Here is a 24,407-nt window from a genome sequence, read left to right on the forward strand (position 1 = left end):
CACATGACCTGGAAAAACTGTCTGCGGACAAACGTTGGCTCCCTCGGCCAGTACTGTAAAGCGAGATGAGAGCTGCAACCCCAGAGTCGTTTGCGACTGGACTTAACTGTCAGGGGTCCTTTACTTTTTTAAGGATGTGACCTAGGCTTTCAACTGCAATATGGGGATAATTTTGAATGCTGAAAGGATAACAGACTGCCTAAACCTAGCACCGCTGTGTGTTAGAAATGTCCACCTGGGAATTTCTGGTTCATATCTGAGCCACTGTGTTACGCCAGCTCTCCATTCCACATTTCCCTTAAAGAAAATGCTGTGCACAACTTATTTGGGAGCCTAGATGATTTAATGGGGGGGGGGGGGCTGAAAAACTGGACACTCCCCAAACCTACCAACCCACAATCTCCTTTTTATTCACTTGTTTAGCTTGCAATTTGGGAGCTGGGAGCTGCTTTAAGTACATATACAGATTGTAGAATATATAGGCTTTGTGGAATTCCCTGATAGGGAAGGTCAAAGGGACAAACACTGCAGCTGGCCAGCAGTAAAAATTTATGACCTACAGCAACCACTGGGATTGCACAAGGTAAAGGCAGCCAAGGGGCACAGGTAGATTCCTCAGTGGGGTTGAATCAAGGAGGGTCAGTTACCTCTGGCTACATGCAGAGTTTTTAATTTGCAAACAAGAGAGGCACAGGTATAGGGAATCTTTAGCCCTCCAGATGTTGTAGGAATACAACTCCCATCACCCTAGCAAGCATGGCCAATGGCCAGGAGAGGGTGGCAATTGGTCCCAGTATCTGGAGGACCAAAGGTTGCCCACACCTGTTGTAAGGTGTTGTAAGTCAACTCAAAATAAGACTGCTCAGTGCTCTGGTTTAAGGCTTTGGCTCAGAGGTAGGGCATCTGCCTCACATGCGTAAGATCCTAAATTCAATCCCTGGCTTCTCCAGGTATGGCTGGGAGAGACCTGTTGGAAATTCTGGAGATACACTGCCAGTCAAAGCCAAAAATACTGAGCTCAATAATCTGACTAAGGTCTCATTCACACCATACATTTAAAGCACTGTGATGGATACCATGGTCGGTGGTATTGAAAGCTGCTGAGAGGTTGCACTCCTAGAAAGTCTTGCAAGATTGTGCTTGGTACGCATGAACACACACACACAAACATCTTTTGGAGCCAGTGAGGCTGTAGGGTATTGGTCTCTCTATTTATGGTGACAACCTTCCCAATGCCTTCCTTAGAGTGGTCCCTAGAGTTGTCCACCATGCTCCATCTTTATGTTTTAGGTAAACAGAATAAAATAATTCATGAGAAACAAAATAAATTCATAAAGAAACCACAACAGAACAAGTGGGACCTGCACAAGTGTGGAGTGTTGTTGCAGGATTATTGTCAGCCAGCCAGCCACACCCTCTTTCAGGAAACTGAATTCCACCCCACCAGCTGTCAGTCAGCATTCCATGGCCACTGAGCATGCTCAGTCCTCATAAGGCAGCTTAGGCTTCCCTCCTCCTTAGTTTTTCCATGCAGAAACTGGAGCGTAAAACATCAGAACACCATTCATGGTGCAGAGGCCTCTGGAAATAAAAGCATTCTGGCCAGGCATCAGAAGTACAGCAGGCACAATGTGATGCCTCTGGTGGAAGGGAGACCCAGAGCTGGGTTCACCGCACTGAAGGCTCCATTCTTTGTTGACATGAGTTGTGCTTCTGGTCCATGGAGGACCACCAAGAGTGCTGCCCCAGATAATTATGGTGGTCAGCCTGGGACATACCAAGTAAAAGTAGATTTGCGAATGGAGGCATGGTATCTTATTTAGAAAAGGGTTACTCCCATTTAGAAGGGGTGGGGAATAAAAGCATGTCAGATTTGAAAATGCCTCTATTGTACTTCTGGCACTTTTTGAAGGTTCCATGTGATTGTGTCTTTAAAAATGGACACTTCCACATTCTCCAGGTTGCAGTGATGCTCCACAGAAAAACAGCCCTGTGACACTTTGAAGCTTATCAGATTTCATTTTTTTGTGGGCATGGGGCCCACATTGGTGGAGTGTTACCCTGATGGGGCAGTGTGAAGTGTGTCTGTACAAGGAACTCCTTTCCATCCCCATTCTCAACTGGTTTTCTACCCACCAGCCCTCAACAGTCAGACAGCATTCCGTGCCCACTGAGCATGCCCAGTTCTCATTCAGCTGTTCTAGATTCCTTTGTCCCCCGTAAGTTCCTCCATCATACCCCAGCGTTCTGCCAAACTTTGGTTTCCCTCCAAGGTGGTATTTCCATCTTGTGTATGGATGGGGCCAATTGGCTACTTAGAGAACTGGGATCACTGTTGGTTGATTATGATACATAGATAAAAAGAGGAAAACCTATAGACCAGGGGTCAGCAGCCTTTTTCAGCTGTGGGCCGGTCCACCATCCCTCAGACCATGTGGTGGGCCAGACTATATTTTGAAAAATATATATGAATGAATTCCTATGCCCCACGAATAACCCAGAGATGCATTTTAAATAAAAGGACACATTCTACTCATGTAAAAACATGCTGATTCCCGGACTGTCTGCAGGCCGGATTGAGAAGGTGATTGGGCTGGACCTGGCCCCCGGGCCTTAGGTTTCCTACCCCTGCTATAGACTGTGGGGGCTAAAAGGACACAAAATGCAAGCAGTGCTGAATGGCTATGATATTTCTGTGCAAAGTTTGGACGCATATGAGATGAGAACAGTGACTATTCACCAACAGCCATAACTAGGGATAGCACAATCTTCCTAGCTTTATTTCTGATTTATTGGGAAGCCAAGCAATCCGTCCAAATGTACACAAAGCAGTTAAATGTCAGCCTCATCCACTGCTTAATTTCAGCTCCCTTCATGTGCTGGGAACATCATTCAAAATTGCATGGCTTTGTATGTGTGTGTTGTCTTATTTTGTGTCTGACAAATAACCCCTTAGAAGGCTCCCTAGGTCTGGGGCACAGTATCCAAAAACTTTCCTCTGAAGATCAAAAGGCCTTTGTTACCAGCAAAGGACCATCTCCTTGGGCAATTCCTTTGGGGTTGTTTTTCTCTGCACTTCCCCCCTCCCCCAAAGAAAGTCACTCTTGTTTTGGCTGGAGCTTGGCAATGGCCTGCATAGCAACCCTTTTCCCCAAAGTGGTGTTCAAATGCCAGCTTTAACTACATGGCTGAAAAGTGCATAATTCCCCCTGCCATAGAGCAGTTCGTGACTCCTTTGCTTGAAAGATGTAATGAGGTTTGAGCTGCTGAGTGAGAAGGCCATCAATGCAGCCCATTGTTCTGAGAAGAAAGCCCGGGACAGTTCTCTCTCTCTTTCTCTCTCAGCGGTTCAAGCCAAAATGCCAGTGGAGAGGCAGGGAGGCTTGCTCAGAAAGGAACTCTTATCACCCTTAGCTTGAAAACTCGGATGGGGTGGCGGCTGTGTGTGAACCAAGTGCAAATAGGCTGCACGGTTTGGATGCATTTTACATTGGCACACCAGCCCATTTTTGTTCTTTTTTCTTTGCTTTAGCCCATGTAGAACAAAACCAACAGCTTTATGTCTCGTTATGTTGTTCTACTTCCAGATGTTTGACCATGTGGCTCACTGTTTTCTTTTTCTTTTTTTTTTTGCTCGTGGCCCAAAGCACCTAAAATGGGGGGGGGGGTAACTGGGTGTTTTTATTTTGATTACGTATTTTGTGTTTTATATTATGATTTTATCCTGTGAACTGCCCTGAGACCTGTCATGTTCTTCCATTAGCCTGGATAGGTCAGTTGGTTAGAGCATCGTGCTGCTAACGCCAAGGTTGCAGGTTCGATCCCCATATGCGACAACTGCATATTCCTGCATTGCTGGGGGTTGAACTAGATCAGGCATCCCCAAACTCGGCCCTCCTGATGTTTTGGGACTACAACTCCCATCATCCCTAGCTAACAGGACCAGTGGTCAGGGATGATGGGAACTGTAGTCCCAAAACAGCTGGAGGGCTGAGTTTGGGGATGCCTGAACTAGATGGTCCTCAGGGTCCCTTCCAATGCTACAATTCTATGATTCCATTATTCCTCCACTGTATGAACATAAGAAACGTCTCCTGGATCAGGACAATGGTCCATCTAGTCCATCATCTTGTTCTCATGGTGGCCAAACAAATGCGTGTGGGAAACCAGCAAACAGGACCTGAGTGCAAAAACACTCTCCCCTTCTGTCGTTTTTAGCAGCTGGTGTTCAGAAGCTTTACAGGCTCCAACTGTAGAGGCAGAGCAGAGCCATCTTGGCTCCTCCTCCGTGTATTTCTCTAGTCCTCTTCTCAAGCTACCTAGGTTGGTGGCCCTCACTGCCTCCTTTGGGAGCAAAATCCATCATTTAACTATGTGCTGTGTGAAGAAGTAATGCCTGCTTTGGGGGATGCCACAGCTGGCACTCCCCATGAAGAGGAAACTTTCAAGCATGATCTAGGCTTTCAATATCTATTTGAAGTGCCAAGTTAGTGGACGGTTGTGGCATCTATCCAGCCATCCACAAACGTGCTCAGTGGCAGCCAGAATCTCTTTTTTAAGTGGCGAACACACTTGTAGGCCCATGCATTCCAGCACGCCACATGCTAACTCCATGATGCAAATACGATGCTTGCAGCCTGCTCCAAGGACCAATCAAAGGGAACTTCTGAAATCCTGCTTGCTCTGCCTCTTTTTTTCAATGCACATTTTAAGCAGCACTGTTCCTCAAACAAAAAAGACCCTTATTTGCTATACCCTTCCCTCCTCCTCATAGCTATGCCAGTGGCAGGGGGGTGGGAGGGGAGAAGCCAAAAAGAGAACTCATTGTCCAGGAGAAAAACAGGCTCCGAGGAGAAGCAGACAATAGCTATTGTAACTTGTGGGTCAACGTGATAGAGTGGTCAAGTGTTGGACTTGAACGGGGGAAATCTCTCTTTTTTTGAGATGAAGTTCACATTTAGCCATGACTTCTAATGTGTGGCCTTGTCAAGTCATCGACCTCACAGAAGTATACGGCTGGGTAGGAAATTTGATTCAGTTTGGATTGAAAACCAGCTTAATTTGCAGTTTCCCAAACAATGGGAGAACTGAAATGCAGCCAACCTTTCCATTCCACGCTTCTTCAAATTTTGCAGTGCGGTTCCCTAACCAGATGACACAGGAGTCACCTCCAGGGGCCAAGGTCCCTTCGGCCCCCCAATAAAATATTTGAGCCAGCCCCCCCCCCAAGTTAAGGGGAATTCCCATTCAAATAGGGTGCATGTGCCATGTCGTGTGATCAATTATATCATATTTTATTCAAGTTGGCACCTCTGCCAGATGATACGCGCAAAAATGCATACTATACTTGGGGAAGGTGTGCATATAAATACAAACAAAAATGCATTATATTAGGCAAAAATGCATACAAATTAGGAGAAATTCACACCAAAATGCTGATGAACGTTGATGAAGGTTATATTAAAAATGCAATCTGATGTGGAGAAGTGAATTAAAAGACTATAAAATAAGAAACTGAGAGAAATGGAAATTGAGAGATTCACCCATCCCAGCTGAAGTGGGCTATAACATATATATTTAAACTAACAAATTTATGCTTAACGTCTACTGAATTTGTAGTTCACATATATTAATTACAACTTTCCACTTTTGTATAATTTAATATATGCTGAATTCAAATTTAATATCTACTGATTTTGACGCATTTCTACTTTCTTAAGGGTTTTTCAACGAATAAATAAGATATTTAAAATAAATTTTAAAAATAAAACATCATTGATTATTTTAAGTAGGTTGTACCAAACAAGAGTCATGCTCAGAATAGACTCACTAAAATTAATAAACCTGGCTAAGCTAGGATCATTAGTTTCAATAGGTCTACTATGGGAAGAACTTAGTTGGCTGGAATCAATAATTTTTACGCAAAACATCAAAATCAGCACATATCAAATTCAAATTAAGTAGAAATTAAATATGAGATCATTATTAAATATTGGTTAAATACACATTAAATCATAGAATTATAGGGTTGGCAGGAACCCTGAGGGCCATCTAGTCGATCGCCCTACAATTCAGGAATCTCAGCTAAAGTATCCCTGACAGATGGCCATCCATCCTCTGCTTAAAAACCTCCAAGGAAGGAGAGTCCAGAACCTCACGAGGAAAACCGCTCCATTGTCAAACAGCTCCTACTGTCAGAAATTTCTTCCTGATGTTAAGTTAGAATCTCCTTTCTCATAACTCAAATTCTTTGGTTTCGGGTCCCACCCTCCGGAGCAGGAGAGGACAAGCTTCCTCCATCTTCCATTCCTGCCAACTTGAGGACTGTGCTAGCTCACATGCAGTAGCTGCATATTGAAGATATATCTCCCTTCCTTCCCCACCGTCCCATAAAAAGATTGGTGCTTCAACTCAGAATGCTGATCTCCCATCAGCTACAAGTTGAGGAAATACTCAGTCAACATGGTGCCCTCCAGAAGTTTAGAACAGGCACAGGCAAACTCAGCCCTCCAGATGTTTTGGGACTACAGTTCCCATCATCCCTGACTACTGGTCCTGTTAGCTAGGGATCATGGGAGTTGTAGTCCCAAAACATCTGGAGGGCTGAGTTTGCCTATGCCTGGTTTAGAATGACAACTCCTGTAGTCTCAAACATCTGGAGAGAACTAAGTTGATGGAGTGTGCCCTATTGGATATGCTCCAATTAAATGCAAGTATATAGGAAAGCTATTGCACCTAGACATACACACTTCACAAGGTTCGTGGCTGGTTTCACTCAGTTTAAGGCGGCATTTTTAACTATTATATCAACATTACTAACCTATACTGGGTTTTATGTCCATTAACCCATCATCCTCCCAAACCCTGGGAGATTATTCACTCAGCATATTTCCAAAATTTATCAGACACTTATAATTTCTCCGCAACAGAAAAACAGGCCTGAAACTTCTGTGAATCTATCCTCCCACAACAGTGCCTTCCAGGTTTTTCTTTTCAGCCTACAACTCCCATCACCGCTCACCACTGACCATGCTGGCTGGGGCCAATGGGAGTTGCAGACCCATGCACACAAAACCCCAGAGCATGCTGGGAAGCTTCAGTCTCCCTAGTGCAGCCTGCTTTCTTCTGAAATACACCAGCTGAGGGAAGGCTGCTTTATCCTAAATTCATATTATCCAAAATTCATTTTATGACACCTTCTTATGGCCTTAGTGCATTTTTAAGTATATTTCTAATACTTTTTTAAAATAAAAAAGGAGGAGGAAACCAGTTAATATCTATAACACCTGCATTTTACACCTTAAGAAGGGGCACACCTAGCGCTGCCTAATGAAGTTGTTACTGGAAAACTATGCAGTGCACTCTCAAAATGCAAAGTCAGCTGTGAAGGGGAAAATATCCTGCAGCAAAAAAAGGAGAAATACCTTGTTTCACAAGCCTTGATTAAGGGACAGTTCTGCTTTTGTACCAGTTAGCACAAAGAGGAGGGGGAATCAAAAAGGCTGTCTCAGCTCAGTACTTAATAAAAAAAAGGGCTACAGGTTAAGATCCAACTGCCAGCAACGCTACATTTTGAAGGTCTGCCCAGAAATGGGGCTTGAGATCCTCATGTGTTCCTTAATCATATATTGCTCTTATGTAGGACTGCCAACCAGTCAGAATTTTACAGAGCCAGGAGGGAGTTGAGCCCTTGCTCCACATGCCATAAAAGGAGAATGTAAAGCTTGAGAAAAATCTGCACAGTTTTAAAAACAAAAAGTGGGCAATCATCATCTGTGCATGCCTGGGGTGCACAAATTTTGGCTTACCTTGCACCTTCAAAATGCAGCGCAAGGCCAGGAACTGCTCTCACCTCTAGCCAAGATCAGGCTGGGAATTGTTCCTACAAACATAGGAAACTGCTTTATACAGAGTCAGAAGCCACTGGTTCACCTAGCTCAGCATTTTCTGCACTGCCTGACAGTGGCTCTGCAGCATTTCAGGCAGGATTCTTCCCCAGCCCTATCCAGAGATGTCAGGGATTGAACCTGGAACCTTTTGCATGCAGAGAAGTGTTGGGTTCTGCAGTGCTCAGAAGGACAACACAACTATCTAAGATCATAAGGAAGTTTGGAGCTTGTCACACTTGCTGGGAGGAAGAATGGTACACTTGCCACAACTAATGGAATTGTAAACCTTTATGCATGGTCTAGATAAGGAATGTGAAATCCATGGTCAGCATGGTCAATGGTCAGGCATGGTGCGAACTCCAAATGCTCTTGGACACAAAATCCTCAGTACCTGGGGTGGGCATCTACAATTCCTACCTGTGCGCTTCCTCATTCAAATTAATGCACACAAAACCCCAGAGCATGCTGGGAAGTTTCAGTCCCCCTAGTGCAGCCCGCTTCAGAGAGGACACACAGAGCAAGGCCCCTGAACCCAGACTATCTCCGCATCTGAGGGAGCCAACAGCAAACTGCCGTCTGGAGACCACCTTCTATGATACTGCCCCCCAGAGCTGCTAGCTTATCCATAAAGAAGTGCCAAGGATCAGTCCTCCAGTGGATCTGCCATTTTTAATTCTCCACATTGCCCCAACTTCAATAAGAGGCATTGTGGGATATTAAAATGGTGGCTCCAAGTTCTTTCCTGGTAGCAGGCCACTGTTTAAATTTCCCACAATGTCCCTAAGCGATACTTCCTGAGCCAGCTGCTCACCACTTATTGTAACGGAGCTGTGGTTATAGGGCAGGCATTTGCCGTGGGCCCTGTTGAGATGCTGGGGCCCGGGCAACTGCTTCAGGATGCTGTGTGCTGGTGCTCTGCTGGGAGCAGCCCAGATTTCAGGTATCTGGAGGAAGGCAGAGAAGCCTTCACCAGAACTTCCTTGAACACTTCAAATTAGTTAGTGCTGGGCCAAAACAGGGAAGGGGCCCATTTTGTGAATCCTCTTAAAGGGCCATCACAATCTTGAAGTGTTGCTTCAAATAAAATAACCTGCAGCCCAGCATCCTTCTCCGTGACTTAGCAAGCACTTCACCAAGGAAGGAGAGGAGATTGTACTGTGCAATGTTCAGAGTTAAAAATTATTTTTTGAACATAATATTATTGGCACCAAACTTTAACATGGCACTATTTTACACCACCAGCAGCCCATCCTTTTCGGCCTGTGTGCCTCAAGTCAAGTCCAGAGCATTAGGAAGAACCACTTGATCACTTGTTTTAGTACAGATGGGGCACACAACTCAACATGCAGCAGCAGCAGCTGGCGCATGGCTCCTTTCATAGAGGAAGAGAAATTGGTCACCACTTGGTTAACACTGAGGAACCAGAGGCAAGAAACTGAACCAGTTTTTCACATACATAGCAGGCAATTTTGAATGTAGGAAGATGCTTCATATTGGGTCAGACCATTGGTCCATCTACTCAGTACTGTCTCAGTACTGATTGGTGGCAGCTGTCCAGGATTTCACACAGGAGTCTCTCCCAGCCTGACCTGGAGATACAGGGACTGAGCCTTGGACTTTCTGCAGGCAAAGCAGATGCTGTATCACCAAACTACGGCTCCCCCCACCCCACATTGATCCAACAACTGAAGATCTTCTTTTTTGCAAGCACTGCAGGAAAAAAATTAGAATGAATTTAGCCCTTTCTGTTTGCAATTACACAAGCAAAAACAAAACAAAACAAAATCACACCTTTTTTGGGGAAAACCACTTCCATTTGGGAGATGTAACGGATTTTCCCAAATGCGGTTGTACCTTGGAAGTCGAACAGAAGCCGTTCTGGAAGTCCGTTTGACTTCCGAAACATTCATCTTCCAAAGTGAGGTTTCTGATTGGCAGCAGAAAGCTCCTGCAGCCAATCAGAAACTGCAGAAGCCCTATCGGACATTCAGCTTCCAAAAGAACATTTGAAAACCAGAACACTCACTTCTGGTTTTTGATCATTTGGGAGCCAGAACATTCGACTCCGAAGGCATTCGGGAGCCGAGGTACAACTGTCCGTATACAGCACATACCTAAGTGGTGAGTTACAACACGGACCTTTTCAGATAAAAGGCCCATTGAGTTGAACTTACTCTCATGCCTTAATTATATGGAAGGTTTCTCACACATATTTGCTTATTTTGACCTTTATTCTTCTCCTGGTCGTCCACACAATTATGAGGAGCAAGGAGAGTGTGGAAAGAGGGAACATTTCTTTCCCCCTCCCTAAGAATGCGTAACTGGCCTCTGCTGAACGGATTAACACAGGGAGAGTCAATGTCGTGCCCTCCAAATATTGTTGGACTACAGAAACTATCATCCCTGAACACTGGCCACACTGGCTGGGGCTGATGGGAGCTTGGAATCCAGCAATTTCTGGAGGGCACCAGGTTAGCTATTCCTGAATTAATGAAAGAGCTTAGCACTTTGCATGCACAAGGTTTCAATCCCTCCCATCCTCAGGAAAAAGCTGGGAAACTGCTGCCTGAAACCCTGGATGTCAGCTGCCAGAGTGTACAATACTGGGCTAAATGGACCAGCAGACTGACTCAGCATGAGACAGCTTCCTCTGTTCCTAAATACAGCAGAGATGCCCAACTTGGTGCCCTCCAGGTGCTTTTGGGACTAGAGCTCCTATCAGCCCCAGGCAGCATGGTCAATGTTCAAGATTGAAGAGAGTTTGAGTCCAACAACTTATGGAGGGTGCCACATTGACTAACCCGATTTCACAGAAATGCAGGACAAGGAGGCACCACAAAAGGGACTTCAGAAAGGGTGTTAGTGGAAGAGCCAATATCCAGCAGCCCAGGAGCTTATAAAGCATTCTTTCTGGGATGAGACACAAGGAAGAAACAAAATAAGATCATACAGGAATTGAAACAGGGAGGGGAGTACTGAAGCACATTGACAGGAGTTCCCAGGGTACTTTCAGTTCTCTGTGGGCTGCTCTGAGTGGTGATCTATCAGAACCTCAGCTTGGGACATCTTCTTGGCAGTAAAGTGCTCTCAAGGTCTAGACTGGACCTACCCACTCCAGTTGGCTATTGGGTCCTCCTGGGTACGAAAGGCTCTAAAAGACTTCCTGTTTGGGCAACAAGGTCTTCCTGGCTGTGGTGTGTTTCTGTCCCTCCATCAGCTCTGACACCATTTCTGGCTCCTAGTTCTCTGACTGCTGTTTACAGGCTCATCCCTAACATGCAGAAATGAGGTAGATAACAGCAAGTCAATGAAGACACTAAAGTACAGATTCTGAATATCCCAAACTCCTAATTTCTATAGCCAACACGTACAGGAGCCAATTCATTAAGGATGAGATCCAAGCACATGCTCAACATGGTCTCTCTCCGGATGGAGCTGGATTCTGCCCCCAGAGGGCTCCTGTGTCATTTGCTTCTAAAAAGACAGGCAGAGGCTATTTGCTTAGGGACACCACCCCACCTAAGGCACTGACTTGCTTCACTTAAGATTTAAAAAACAAAAGAGGCTTTCATCTACGTTATCACTCTTTTGAAGCAAGTAAACATAAGTCAGCCTTGTATTCTCCTGTGAGATGGCACTATGTGGAGGCAAGTGCATGGAAACCCATGCAGGTGATTTAGGTGGACTAGTGGAAGAGGAGCAGAGTCTCTGGTCTGTGCACAGAATAGAAATGCAGTGAGCTACTGCAGGATGGGAATGTCTGGGGTGCTAGGGGAGGGGTAGTACCTCTGGTGGGGGACACGTTGTGCTCCTTCCGGGGTAGTTTATCCACCTTTGGTTCCCACCCTCCATTCAGCTCTCACCTGTGGCTCCTAGAAGCTGTCAGCATGCAACAGTGGCTACACCCTGGGAATGGCGTAGACTGGCTGGCTAAACCAGGAGAGTAGCTGATGGCTCTCAAACCCTCAATGAGTTAGGGACTTCCCCTGCATGCGAAGACAGGCTCCAGCAGATTGAGTGGATGAGACCAATAGTATGTCCAATGGTCAAGAAAGCAGTTTCTGCATGTAGTATAGAAGGAAGTATGGGGCAGATGAGGCTCATCCACCTGGGAAGGTAGTCCATCTAGGAGAAGGAAAACTCTGACTCTAAACCTATGCTGCCTTGTGGTATATCTTTGGAAAAAGAAAAGGCTAAACCCTACACAAATCCAGAGTGGAGACCCTAAGGCAGTTGGATAGCACCTTTTACACCTCCTTCCAGCAACTCCTTCAGCTAAGTGGGTGCCAAACGCATTGCTTTCCTTTCCTTTGGACCACATTAGCGAGGTGAAGAGAGGGGTCTTGTCATCTGGGCAGCCCAGGACTTTCATACACACTGCCCAGGCTTGTGCACCAGAGAAGTCACTTTGGTGCTGCTAATGCAGTGGTTTGACTTCACCCCTGGAGCCTCAATCCATTGTCTCTCAAGACAGATGGATGCCAACAGCTGCAGGAGGGAAGATGCTCTCTATCCCTCTTCTGACAGCCTCCAGGAAAGAAATCAAATGCAGGCTGGGAACTTTGTGGATTTTCTTTTTAAGAATAGGAACACTGCCGGTAAAAATACAACGTCACAGCTAGCACCCCACCCCCCAAAAAACCACCACACGATCGGGTGCCATGAACCATTCATCTAACCTGCCTCACATTTCCCACCCAAAATTCTCCTGCGTGGAATTTCCAGTAATTGCCACCACTGCTTCATGCGTAGGTGATAATGGGTGGGGAACCTTTAGCTGTTGTGAATCTGAACATGGCAGGCTGCTTAAAGGTGGTGAGGTGAAACCCACAAAAGTGACTGATTAAGGAAGGTGCTGGCTATCATTAGGTCAAAGTTTCTGAACTGAACAATAAACTTCCTTATTCAAATTACACAGCTCTGATCCCAAGAATTCATAGGCAATAAAATCTACGGAGGCACTGGGGCTCAGCAAGAGAATTATCTATAGAACAGCAGCGGTTAGTGCCCTTTGCGACTGAAAGGCAGAAAGCAGGAATGCTGGCAGCAGGTGAAGCCAGGCAGAGCCAACCTCTGACCATAAGAAAGCAGGCAGGGAAGAAAACAGGCAAGTGGGGAAAGGCTAAGCCCCAGTCACCCTAATAAGAGCAGCCTCCAGTGCTACAGAGGTGGTGGCGGTGGATGATGATGTTAAAACCTGTATACCGCCCTTCATCCGAAGAGCTCAGAGCAGTTCACAGCATAAGAATACAAGATTTAAACACAAAATACATAATAAAAACACAAACATGTTAACCTGCCAAATGCCTGGCTGAAGAGGAACGTTTTCACCTGAAGGCACCAGGTGAACCTCCCTGGGAAGAGCGTTCCACAAATGAGGAGCCACCGCAGAAAATTTCCATGTGTTGCCACCTTCCAGACTTCTCATGGAGGAGGCACCCAAAGAAGCACCTCAGATGATGACTGCAGGGTCCAGGTAGGCTTATATGGGGAAAGGCTGGTGGATGCTGTCACCCAGAACATCTGGAGGGCACCAGGTTGGCAAAGGCTGCCTTAGACAATATTCTACTTCTCCTGCTAATGCACATTCCCTCCACTCTCCTGTCTTGCATCACTGAGGCAACTACTGCACTCTCTATACTGAACACAACACAGGAACTAAGTACAAAAAAGGGGACGTGCCACAAAATGTTGTAGTGTGCCACACTGCTCTTCAGTATACCTGCCCAACTCAGTTCCCTGGCCCCCACCTCAGTTTCCATCCCCTCCTGCCTACAGTTAGGGCATTTCTGCACTTACCATAGAATCACAGAAATGTGGATTTGGAGGGGATCCCAAGGGTCATCTAGTCCAACCCCTTCAATGCAGGAATCCCAGCTAAAGCATCCCTGACAGGTGGCCTCCCAACCACTGTTTAGAAACCTCCAGCGAAGTAGACTCCCAACACCTTCTGAGAGTCCATTTATCCACCATTTATAGTGGCATGGTTGCTGTCTGATGCAACCTTTGGTCAAATGCCACTTGTATTAGACAGAGTGAGTGTGGGGTTTTCCTTTCAACACTAATGGCAGGTTGTTCTCCAATTTGACTAATGTTCCATAGATGTAGGCAGACCCTACGCACATTCATGTCTTGTAGTCAGTAATGTGCAGAGGGGTAGCCCTTTTGCAGCTTTAAAGAAAAATGCAATGCCTATTAGCCGGAATTCTAATCTTGTGGGAGTATGGGAGATTAGAAGAAGTTCTACATGTTTGCCTGAGCTATGGCAAACCTGGTTACTGTGTTGAAATTCTATCTGCAGCTAATGACTGTTGTTATGGGCAGGACTTGGGTCCGTGCCATCGTGTCTCTCCATCTGCCATCTCTCTCCTCTGAACTGAGTTCACAAACTGACAGCTGGCACCAGTCAGGGGAAGTGGCACAAAACAGATGTCTCTCACACCACACCCACCAACCCCTAACCCCTCCACACAGAAACCGGAAGCATGTTTCTACACATGTCACCCAAATGAAAAGATTGAGGATTCATTCCAAAGATTTCACAAAGTGTGGAGGGTTTTTTTGCAATAGAATAAAAAGTGGTGGTTGCTTTTTTAAAGTATTCCAGAACACTAGCTGAATAAATATGGTGTCATGCAGCAGAAAGCCCCCCCCCCAAAAAAATATCCAGAAAAGAACAGTCACTTTACTACTATTAATGGTGGCATACTATAGCCATCTCCTGCCAACCTAGCAGTTCGAAAGCACGTCAATCTGCAAGTAGATAAATAGGTACCGCTCCGGTGGGAAGGTAAACGGCGTTTCCGTGCGCTGCTCTGGTTCGCCAGAAGCGGCTTAGTCATGATGGCCACATGACCCGGAAGCTGTACGCCGGCTCCCTCAGCCAGTAAAGCGAGATGAGCGCCGCAACCCCAGAGTCGGTCACGACTGGACCTAATGGTCAGGGGCCCCTTTACCTTTTTACTATAGCCATGCCCACTCGCTGGATCATCACCTTGTCGTGGTGAGTGGGCCTGCATGTTCCGATGACCCTTGTGAGCGAAGCCGTCAGGAATCTCGGGCTGCCAGCAGGGTCACCCAAGGCGGTGAGGTCAAAGGGAAGGAGCCAGACAAAGAATGATCCAAGAAGTCCTCAACGGCAGAACAGGCAGATGATAACAAGCGGTATGTTACAAAGGCTGTGAAGGAGGATGAAGGCTGCAGCAGATTGGAATCTACCAGTTTGTTGTGACTACTTCATGCCATCGGAACAGAGTCCTACTGCGAAGACTGTGCATTGGTCAGCGTGCACTGATCTACACACATAAAATAAATCCACGCACAGGCATCTTCCAAAAACCCAACCCAAATTACGGACTCATTGTTAAAACCGTGTTTATGGAAGACGATCTTACTTGGCTACAAGTGATCGCCAAAGAAGAAGACTATAGCCATGGTCTGCCTTCACTGGGGTGCTGGGGGCATTTATTGACTGCTCTTGAGAGTTCTTTTTCCTAAAGATTGCTTGTAGTTCTACAAATCATCAGGTCACCCACCCCCAGAGTGGTTCTGCTTCTCTCTTGTGTGGGTGTGATGCTGCTTGGACTCCATAAGCAACTGTACTCACTGCTTGAACTCCAGAATTAGAAGGAATGAATGAATGACACTTCCAGTGGAGAGGTATCTGACCACTCTGGACCTGCTAGAGGACGAGGCCCTGTACAGAATTAGTACCACCTGTTCCAAATATATTGATAGTTATATTACCCAAAGGGAGGGAGTAAAGGATACACTGGGGGTAAGAATGTCAGAAAGTTCTACTGAAATGGGAAAGTGTACTGTAAATTCAATTAGCTCATATGCCCACCTGCAAACAGGAACAGTAATCAGGCAGGTGAATAACTGTTATTGGCTGTCATTCTCCACCCCTATGGGCTCCCCCAGTCTGCAATACACTGTTGGTCTTTTTTTCAGGATACTACTGATGAAGCTTCTCTCACACACCTGCCCTTGAAGGGAATGATATGGAATCATATCACAGTGTGATTAATTACATTATCAGATTTGGCCACAGCAAACAGAAAGCTGAATAACACTATTTTTGTTTTTTGTTTTTAAATGATATTTATTGAAAATTTTTAAAATTACAGAAAAAGACAAAGCAGAGAAAGAAAAAAGAAAGAAACAAAAAAGAGAAAAAGAAAACAAACCACATCCAACAATACAAATTCAAAAAACAAAAATACACCACAAACATATAAAAATAAAACCAACATTCTCAAATCTTCAACTTTCATTACCTTCTTTCTTTGACCTCCTCCTCCTCCCTTTTTTTGTATCCCAGTTATTAATTATCGCAGCAAATCCTTTCCATATTTCATAATATTCTGTCATTACATTACCTTAATCTATTTTCATCTTATCTTATAAAAAACCTTAAAACTTAAATCTTATTTTAAACATTTTTGCTAGAGCCAAGTAATTTCGTTCCAACATTTTTCTAACAGTCATCAATTTTACAAAACAATCCTAGTAATAATAAAAAAAGAAATAGAAACAATCCAATCTTCATCCAGCGTCCCTTCCTCCTGGTCCCGGGTTTTGTCAGTCCTTTTTATCCCATCGATCTAGCGCATTAACCTGGTAACCTTATATCCGAGGCCCTTAAGTCCCTTCCATGTCCCTTCCGCAGCTCTTCTTCATATTCACCTTTCACTCGTGGGAACTCCAGCTTGGTAATATTTTTGACCCTTTTCAACAAATCAGCCCCTTTTTCATAGTCCAGACTAAACTCCATGTAGTATTTAAAAGCATGTTTCAGAATCCCTCCAAAATTGAGAGCCCCCACAGCTCCAAACATCTCGCGGCCCATTGCCAGACCCGGAAAGTCCAAACATCCCTGCATAGGGGGGTCTATCCAACCCCCCATTTCCAAATCAGTCCAAACTTTATCTTTCCTAATCTGGCTTTTTCCAAGTTCATTTGTCAAATCCAAAAGCTCATGTTCCTGCTGGGCCGCAGCTCCCTCCATCTCTGGCGCCCAAGATTCCGCAACATCCTCTTCTCTCATCTGTTCTGTCAGGGCACACTCCTGATTTAATTCCTGGGTGGGCTCCATATATTTTCCCACTGCCTGTTCAAAAATTCTGACCGCATTAGTCATCAAATCCGTCTTCTCGGTTAACTGTTCCAATAGAGCATTTATTTTACAGAGAGCACACAACAGAGCTTCTGAATACATTGTCCTACAAGGTCACAAGCCTTTTCCCACAATTGTAATCTGTGACAGCTGCAAGCTCCCTGGAATTAGTTACAGTTTCCCAGTCTCCCTCTAGGGGGAAAGCTTCTAATTGTTCTTGCAACAAAGTTTCTTTTTTGAGATATTTTGTCAATATCTGTTCCTTTAAAATGCGAAAGGAAACAGTGGAATCACTATGTTTCTCTTCTTTTAGCTATCTGTCAAAAACATTTGTCTCTGGTCAATGAGCTTCAAACGTCAGTCCTGACACCCCGCTCCAGGATCAGGACGGTGGAAAGTTACTTTACTTTAAACTCACTTCTGCAGGTTTAAACAGTCTGAAAAAGATCCCCCTTCTTCTCCTGCTGTCGAAGGGGGGGTTCGAGAATTTTAAATGATGAAAGCCGATCCTTTAGAAGCGATTTTCTGAGCTCTAGTTTATGTTGTCTTTGCTTTATTCTGTCTACAAAGAAACGGGAGGCTGACTTCCTGTTTAGACCTTCCCGTTTCAGTACCAAATTGAAGTAAATTTTTAAATCCAATTCCTTTCTGCTCGCAAATCCTTATTTAAAGTCCAATTTGTTCAAAGTTTAAGTACTCACGGGTGCTTATTTTAGAAGCCAAATTGTCCCGGGAAAAAGGCAGCGCTCTCCGGCAACGGCTATGCGGCTTCGCTCCACGGAAATAGCAGTTGACTCACAGCACCGCGCCGCTTCCCCCTCTTCGCTTCGGAGCCCGTTAGTGGGTTCCTTTGCGGGTTGGGGGGGCGCTAAGGGTGCCCGCCGAGTCCCATGGTCACAGGCTTCATCTGCCTGTGATTTTTAAAAGGATCCCCCGCTTCGCCGTAGCGGAAAAAACCCGTTTCGCACGGAGCTAGTCCCTCCAGTTCAGAGGGAGTCCGCCATTGCCGATGGCGCCACCCCGGAAGTCCTGAATAACACTATTTTTGAAGAACCTGAATTGCAGTGGAATGGAAATGGTGCTTCATGCGACTGAAACAGGATGGAACAGAAAACAATCTCTAACTGCTGAAAATCCGCTGCCAATCTTGCTATGGCTAGTAGGCCCAGTTCCAAGTCCCAGTATCACCATTGCTGTCCAATGGCCATTCCTCGTCCTGATTTATAGTGCAAATGGAATACATGATGTGTGGAAATAGTATTCATGGGGCTATCTAGAGATTCCAAAGAAATTGCCTTTCCATTGTTCCAGGAGGGATGCCTTCTCCCACCTGTGCTCTTAGGTAACCATTCTCTCCTTGTTACAGGTGAAGTGGGCAACAATCAAAGAGGAGGCTCTCTCAAGGAGGAACACTCTCTCAAGGAGGCTTGCCTGGCACTAACATTCCCAACTGGTAAATACATTTTTATTCCGGCACACTTACGGAGGATTATATGCAAACTGAAGATCTCATTCTTAGTTGCTTTTTTGAGACTACTGGGAAATTATAAGTCTGCATCCCAGAAGAAGCAGAGAAGGCAGTTAAGGCCGGCAGCCTGTAAGAAAACCAAGGCTGAAACGGCATGCTTGGGTTAGTAAAATTACAGGAAGAGTGTGCATGTTATTTTAAAGCAATGCAGACGAGTTTATTTTAGGGCATCCATCATTATGTAATCAGGAGACTGAATAAACCATCAACCCAAAAATAAAACGGCATAGGTGCCTCACAATATATCAGAAGGAAATGTGTATTTGGCCCAATGACAATATCTGCCCCCCCAAGCATTAGGGATACAGTATTTTAGTTCTGATCATGATAGACAAGGAAGAGTTATACTTCCTTTCTCTGCAAGCTTTGTTTCAGAAAAATATCCCCTCTGCCAACCCTGTGCCCCTGTGCAGTATCTACATGCTAACATGTAGTTTAGTCCAAATGGACAGCTTGAAAAACAGATCTTTGTTTGCAGCATGTATGCAGTCATGTCACACTGTCACATTAGAGAACTATATTATTTTCCCCTAAACAGCAAATTACCCAGATGTACTTGGCAGCAGCAGGCTGTTCTATCTTGAATACTGGGTAGATGTGCAATTATTCCCTGAACAAAACTGAGGCTACAATCCTATATGCTCATTAAGCTGGGAATAAGCCCCACTCAGTGGGTGGCGCTGTGGGTTAAACCACAGAGTCTAGGACTTGCCGATCAGAAGGTCGGCAGTTCGAATCCCCTCAAGGGGGTGAGCTCCCGTTGCTCGGTCCCTGCTCCTGCCAACCTAGCAGTTCAAAAGCACGTCAAAGTGCAAGTAGATAAATAGGTACCACTCCGGCGAGAAGGTAAATGGCGTTTCCATGCGCTGCTCTGGAAGCACCGCAACACAAGTCGGTCACGACTGGACCTAATGGTCAAGGGTCCCTTTACCTTTTAAGCCCCAGTCAATTCAATGGGGCTTACTTTTGAACAGACATGTACCGCATTGCACTGTGAGGCATTTATACTTCTAAATTTAATAACTATAACCAGTATCGTGATATAGGCTAAATCACTGAGTTTTGAACAATGGGTTAGGATCTGCTATCGGCTGTGGCCTAAAGTGGGCTACAGCAGCCGCACTACCAGCACAAAAATACAAGGGGGTGGGGAAGATAAGAAATAGGTTCCCAAATTCATGTTTGGGTTAAAGTGGGTGCTAAGTTAAAACATTTTATGTTCAAAGTGAAAAGGAAAGAAAAAACATTACACATTTTCAAATTTGTTTCATCTACATGAAACCGCTGAGACCTCCAGGTATAGAGCAGTATATAAATTCTGTTGTTGTTGTTGACAATCTAAATAAAGTCTAGAGAATAAATTAATGTACTAAAAACAGAGAACAGTCCCTCTGGTGTTCTGTGCCAAACAAATCATTTAGAATTAATTGTGTGATGAGTATATTTGATCACAAAAACTCTGTGATGTTTCATGAGAGCTGATTGCATGAGACAGTACAATCCAATTTAACTGCATATTGCCCAATACAGTACTTGGGCTACACACTGCCAAATCCCTGGAGGCGACCAGCCCACAAATGCACAGAGACCTTTGCAAACTCAAACCAACAGCAATGAAACAAGAGTTTAGGGCACGAGGCTCACTGGTCATAATTCTAATGGGGACAATATCAATTGCAGCATTGCATTTAAACAAAATTAACACCTTCACATACACTTAACCTGTTCTGCAGTAACTTTATAAAAATGTCCAGGCAAGAGGTTTTCCCACTTCCATTGCTAAAATAAATGTCCTTGACTCTGCTTGCATCCTTCTTCACATACATTACTCTGCAGCTAGCCATATTCCTAGCTTTATTGCCTGCTCCCACTGCTTAAAGAGCAATCTATTTTAAAAGTCATATATTAAGTTTACTCTCCAGTATTTTATCAGTGGTTTGATGTGTCAATTCTATTTCAAACCCTGGAAAATCAGAAACTGGCATGTAGTTCACTAGTCAAGTAAATCCTTACCCCCCCCCCACACATATCCCGCCCCCCCCCCAGTTACTAGCCCTCATGAGGGGAAGATCCAGGCTCATACCTAGAAAGCTTATACTTAGTTGAGCTTTAAGGTGCTACTGGAACATCTTTCAATACAGTCATACCTCGGGATGAATACGTTTCAGCTTAAATATTTTTGGGTTGCGCTCCGCGGCGACCCAGAAGTAACGGAGCGTGTTACTTCCGGGTTTCACCGCTCGCACATGCACAGATGCTCAAAATGACATCACATGCATGCACGGAAGTTGCGAGACGCAACCCGTGCATGCGCAGACGTGCAGTCGCATCTTACGTTCGCTTCAGGATGCGAACGGGGCTCCGGAACGGATTACATTCGCATCCAGAGGTACCACTGTATATTTTTTTTAATCTTTCATCATTGTTATTTAATTCAACAGACCAAAACGGCTACATTACCTGAATCCTTTTCAGATGGTTATGTGCATTCCTGCACCGACTTCAAAATGTGCTTATTTGTTTATAAAAATATTTATATCCCTCCATATTGTAATAAATATATCACAGCAGTTTACAACAATATCAAAACATAAAACCAAACAATAAAATCATAAAGATAAAAACAAGTTAAAAGCAAAATAAATTAAGAACAAACATCAACAAACTATTGTGGGGGATTGCCTGCACAGGCCTGGTGGAAGAGAAAAGTTTACAGCAAGTGTTTCAAAGTTGGTACAGAAAGTGCCTGCTGAATCTCTAGTGGCAGGGTGTTCCACAGGACTGGGCTGATGACACTGAAGGCTCTGTTTCTCATTGTTGTCAAACGGGACTCACCACCTCTGGGAATAATTAAAGATGCTCCTGCAGATGAACTTAGTGATCAAGCTAGAATATAATCCCTGAGGCTTCCTGGACCCAAGTAGTTCAGGACTTTGTAAAGCAATACAAGAACCTCGAACCTGCCTGAGTAGCAGATGCTAAGCTACCCCTGCTGATGGGGGGGGGGGCTGGTTATTCTGCTGAGGGGGCTCCAGACCTCTGCCCCAAAGTCCTGTCCTGCCAGCATCCACCGCTGGTCCTAAGACTCCTACAACAGTAGTTTCAGCAACTTGTACTTGCAACTCACATGCCCTCCAGTGAAGCTACATCCATAGAACAAAGCCATCTCTTCCAAATGAGTCATCTCCAACTACAGAAAAAACAAAGTTCAGCATGTGCCGCCTTAACACACCCATTGGAAGGAGGTGGGGCGGTCGCATTTAGATAAGACAATGTTGCATGTCATATGTATGTTGTAAACAAGTTAGGAACTGATACCAAGTCAATAACACCCACATGCCAACCCTCTGGAATTGACAAGGGTTCAAAGAAAATGAAACTGCTTTGTTCGTCAGCCAGGATGCCTGGGTGCTGTTGGACAAACTGCTGGAAAAGCAAATTTAACTGCAGGGTTTAACCATTTGCTTTCCTATGCATTTGGAACCACAAGTGACCCCAAATGAGTATAAAGACATGTCAACATTTTCTCTCCAGCCAACGCCACTCCTAATAGCCTGATGCAATGTTCAACCATGTTTCAAACCTTCCTTCCACAGCATTTTTTAAAATGAATGTTTTACTAAAAGGGCACTGGGGTTAGTTAGACCCCAATTAAAGTAAATAACAGGGCAGGGAGACATGGCGCATCCCAGGAAGTGTGGTATAAATGCCCACAACATACTGAAATTTTTTAAACAGCACAATAGGCTGCTTTATGCTTATGCTACAATTAACTGCTCAGTACTTTTGGATTTTATTATTTTTGCATCCAGCGAGCTTTGAGCTGAAAGAAAAAGGTCTCTCAGACCCCACAGGAATTCACACCACAAAGGATTACAGAACCCAGATAACATCACAGTGCCCCAGGAGGTGCTAATGAACTCCCCATGTTGCACCGTAATCCTTGTCAATTTCAGTTATTGACATTCAACATACATATTATCGAATACTTCTTTTTGCAAAGGTACCCTGTAATCAAATTGCAAACATAGGAAGCTACCTTATTCCAAGTAAGACAGTTGTTCCATCTAGTTCAGTATTGTCTACACTGGCTGGCAGCAGCTCTCTAGGGTTTTGAGCGGGGGAGGGGAGCACCTGCAGCCCTAGCTGGAGATGCTGTGGACCTTCTGCATGCAGGACACATGCTCTTCCTTTAGGCTACAGCCCTTCCAATTAATAAAATGATTTTTACCAGCATAGCAGCTTTATGTAGAGGCTATCTGAGCATCTCTCTTGGAAAAAGCTCCATCCATAGAAGTACTTATAAACAAGCTTGGGAAGGGCTATTTGTGTTGCTCCTGGTTTCTGAAGGCTCTTTGTATCTGCAAGGAAGTTGGGCAAGTGCATGTATGATTTTCAATTCTCCATGGTCTTCATTTTACATTCTGTCCTGAAGAACACACACACCACAAAACACCCCACCACTTCTCTAGCCCTGTCTGTGTCTGAAGGGTGCACATGTGCAGAATTTTATGTGTGCCTCTAAATTACACAGAAGTAGATCCTCAAGGGCATTTCCTTCTGGGCAACCTTCCAATGCCAGCGGTGGATGGCAAAAGCGGGCAGAGAAACAAATGTGAATTTCACATTTTTAAAGTAGGCTCATTTTCACTCTCAATCATACTGTTCTATCCTCCATCAAGACAAGCATCCATTCCAGGCAGGCAGAAACACACAACAAGAGTTCAAGGTGGAACCAGCGAGATGTAAGACCTGGGGAGGGTGCTTTGGACGAGAGCCTTGGCGGCCAGATAGAGGGGGCAAGGGCCACATTGGCCCCCTGGGCCTGAGGTTCTCCAATCCTGCCATGTCAACCTTTGGTTTCTCCCTCTGAGCTTTTTAAAAGGAAATGCACCAAACGTCAGGCACATATACCCTTTGGAATCGACCCAAGGCACTTTCAAATGTGCTTATTCTGTACTCTTGATATCTGTGCCGAAGTACAAAATGTAAAATGTAGGATGCTGCTTTACACCAGGCCAGGTTCTTTGTCTGTCTAGGCCAGCACTGCCATCTGACTGACAATGGATCTCCGGGGTCTGAGGCAGAGGTTGGATGGCCATCCGTCATGAAGGATCGAGCTGAAATTCCTGCATTGCAGGGGGCTGGACTAAATGACCAACTCTACGATTCTATACATTATGCTCTTAGCAAGGATGCATGCATTCGGATTAATCACAACGCCTGGAGCATCCACGAATGTGTGAAATTCCACAAATATGCCACGCTTTCCAGTGGAATCAGTTTATGTATTCAACATTATATCATCTGGTGATAACTCATCAAGTGATATGGGATGCTCCTAGACTGTTAATATTTTGCAAGTGGGATTCAATTGCAATCAGCAAATTAAGGCTGTGCTATTAAAGTGAATATGGTGCTATTGTGCAGCAAACCCACTTCAAAAAACAAAACAAAACCCGAAACTGGTTTTTTTGTGGGGAAAGAAAACTGATGTTGGGAATAGACTGGAAACTGTGGGAAACATTGTCAGGAGACATCATATAACCCACCAACAAAATGAAACAAAAGCCAAATGGAGGGTGGGGGACCCCAAAATTGATTATATCTGGGCATGCTCAGTGGCCAAAGAATGGAAACTGACTGTGGGGCAGGAGTGTGGGGAAAGAGAGAATCGCATGAGATGCCTGGACCACTGAAAAGCAGCACGGCATGCTGCAACATTTTGTGGCAGGTCCCACTTCTTCTTTCTCAATGGAGCTGCTTGCTGGAGGCTGAACGTGGGAGGTTCTGTAGTGGATGCAAAGGATGCCCGGAGCCTCCCTCAAACTGATAGAGGAGACCACTGCGGTGGGGGGACACCAAGCGACAT

At 44.9% G+C, this 24,407-nt stretch overlaps 1 protein-coding gene across 1 annotated transcript in view; it reads right to left on the bottom strand.

Moving 5' to 3' along the window:
- Positions 1-24,407, bottom strand: part of DOCK5 (dedicator of cytokinesis 5) — a 148,170-nt gene that overhangs the window by 117,105 nt on the left and 6,658 nt on the right. The gene's annotated exons all lie outside the window — the stretch shown is intronic.

This window comes from Podarcis pityusensis (assembly GCF_964106645.2).
Source record: "Podarcis pityusensis genome assembly, chromosome: 15".
NCBI classification, from domain to species: Eukaryota; Metazoa; Chordata; class Lepidosauria; order Squamata; family Lacertidae; genus Podarcis; species Podarcis pityusensis.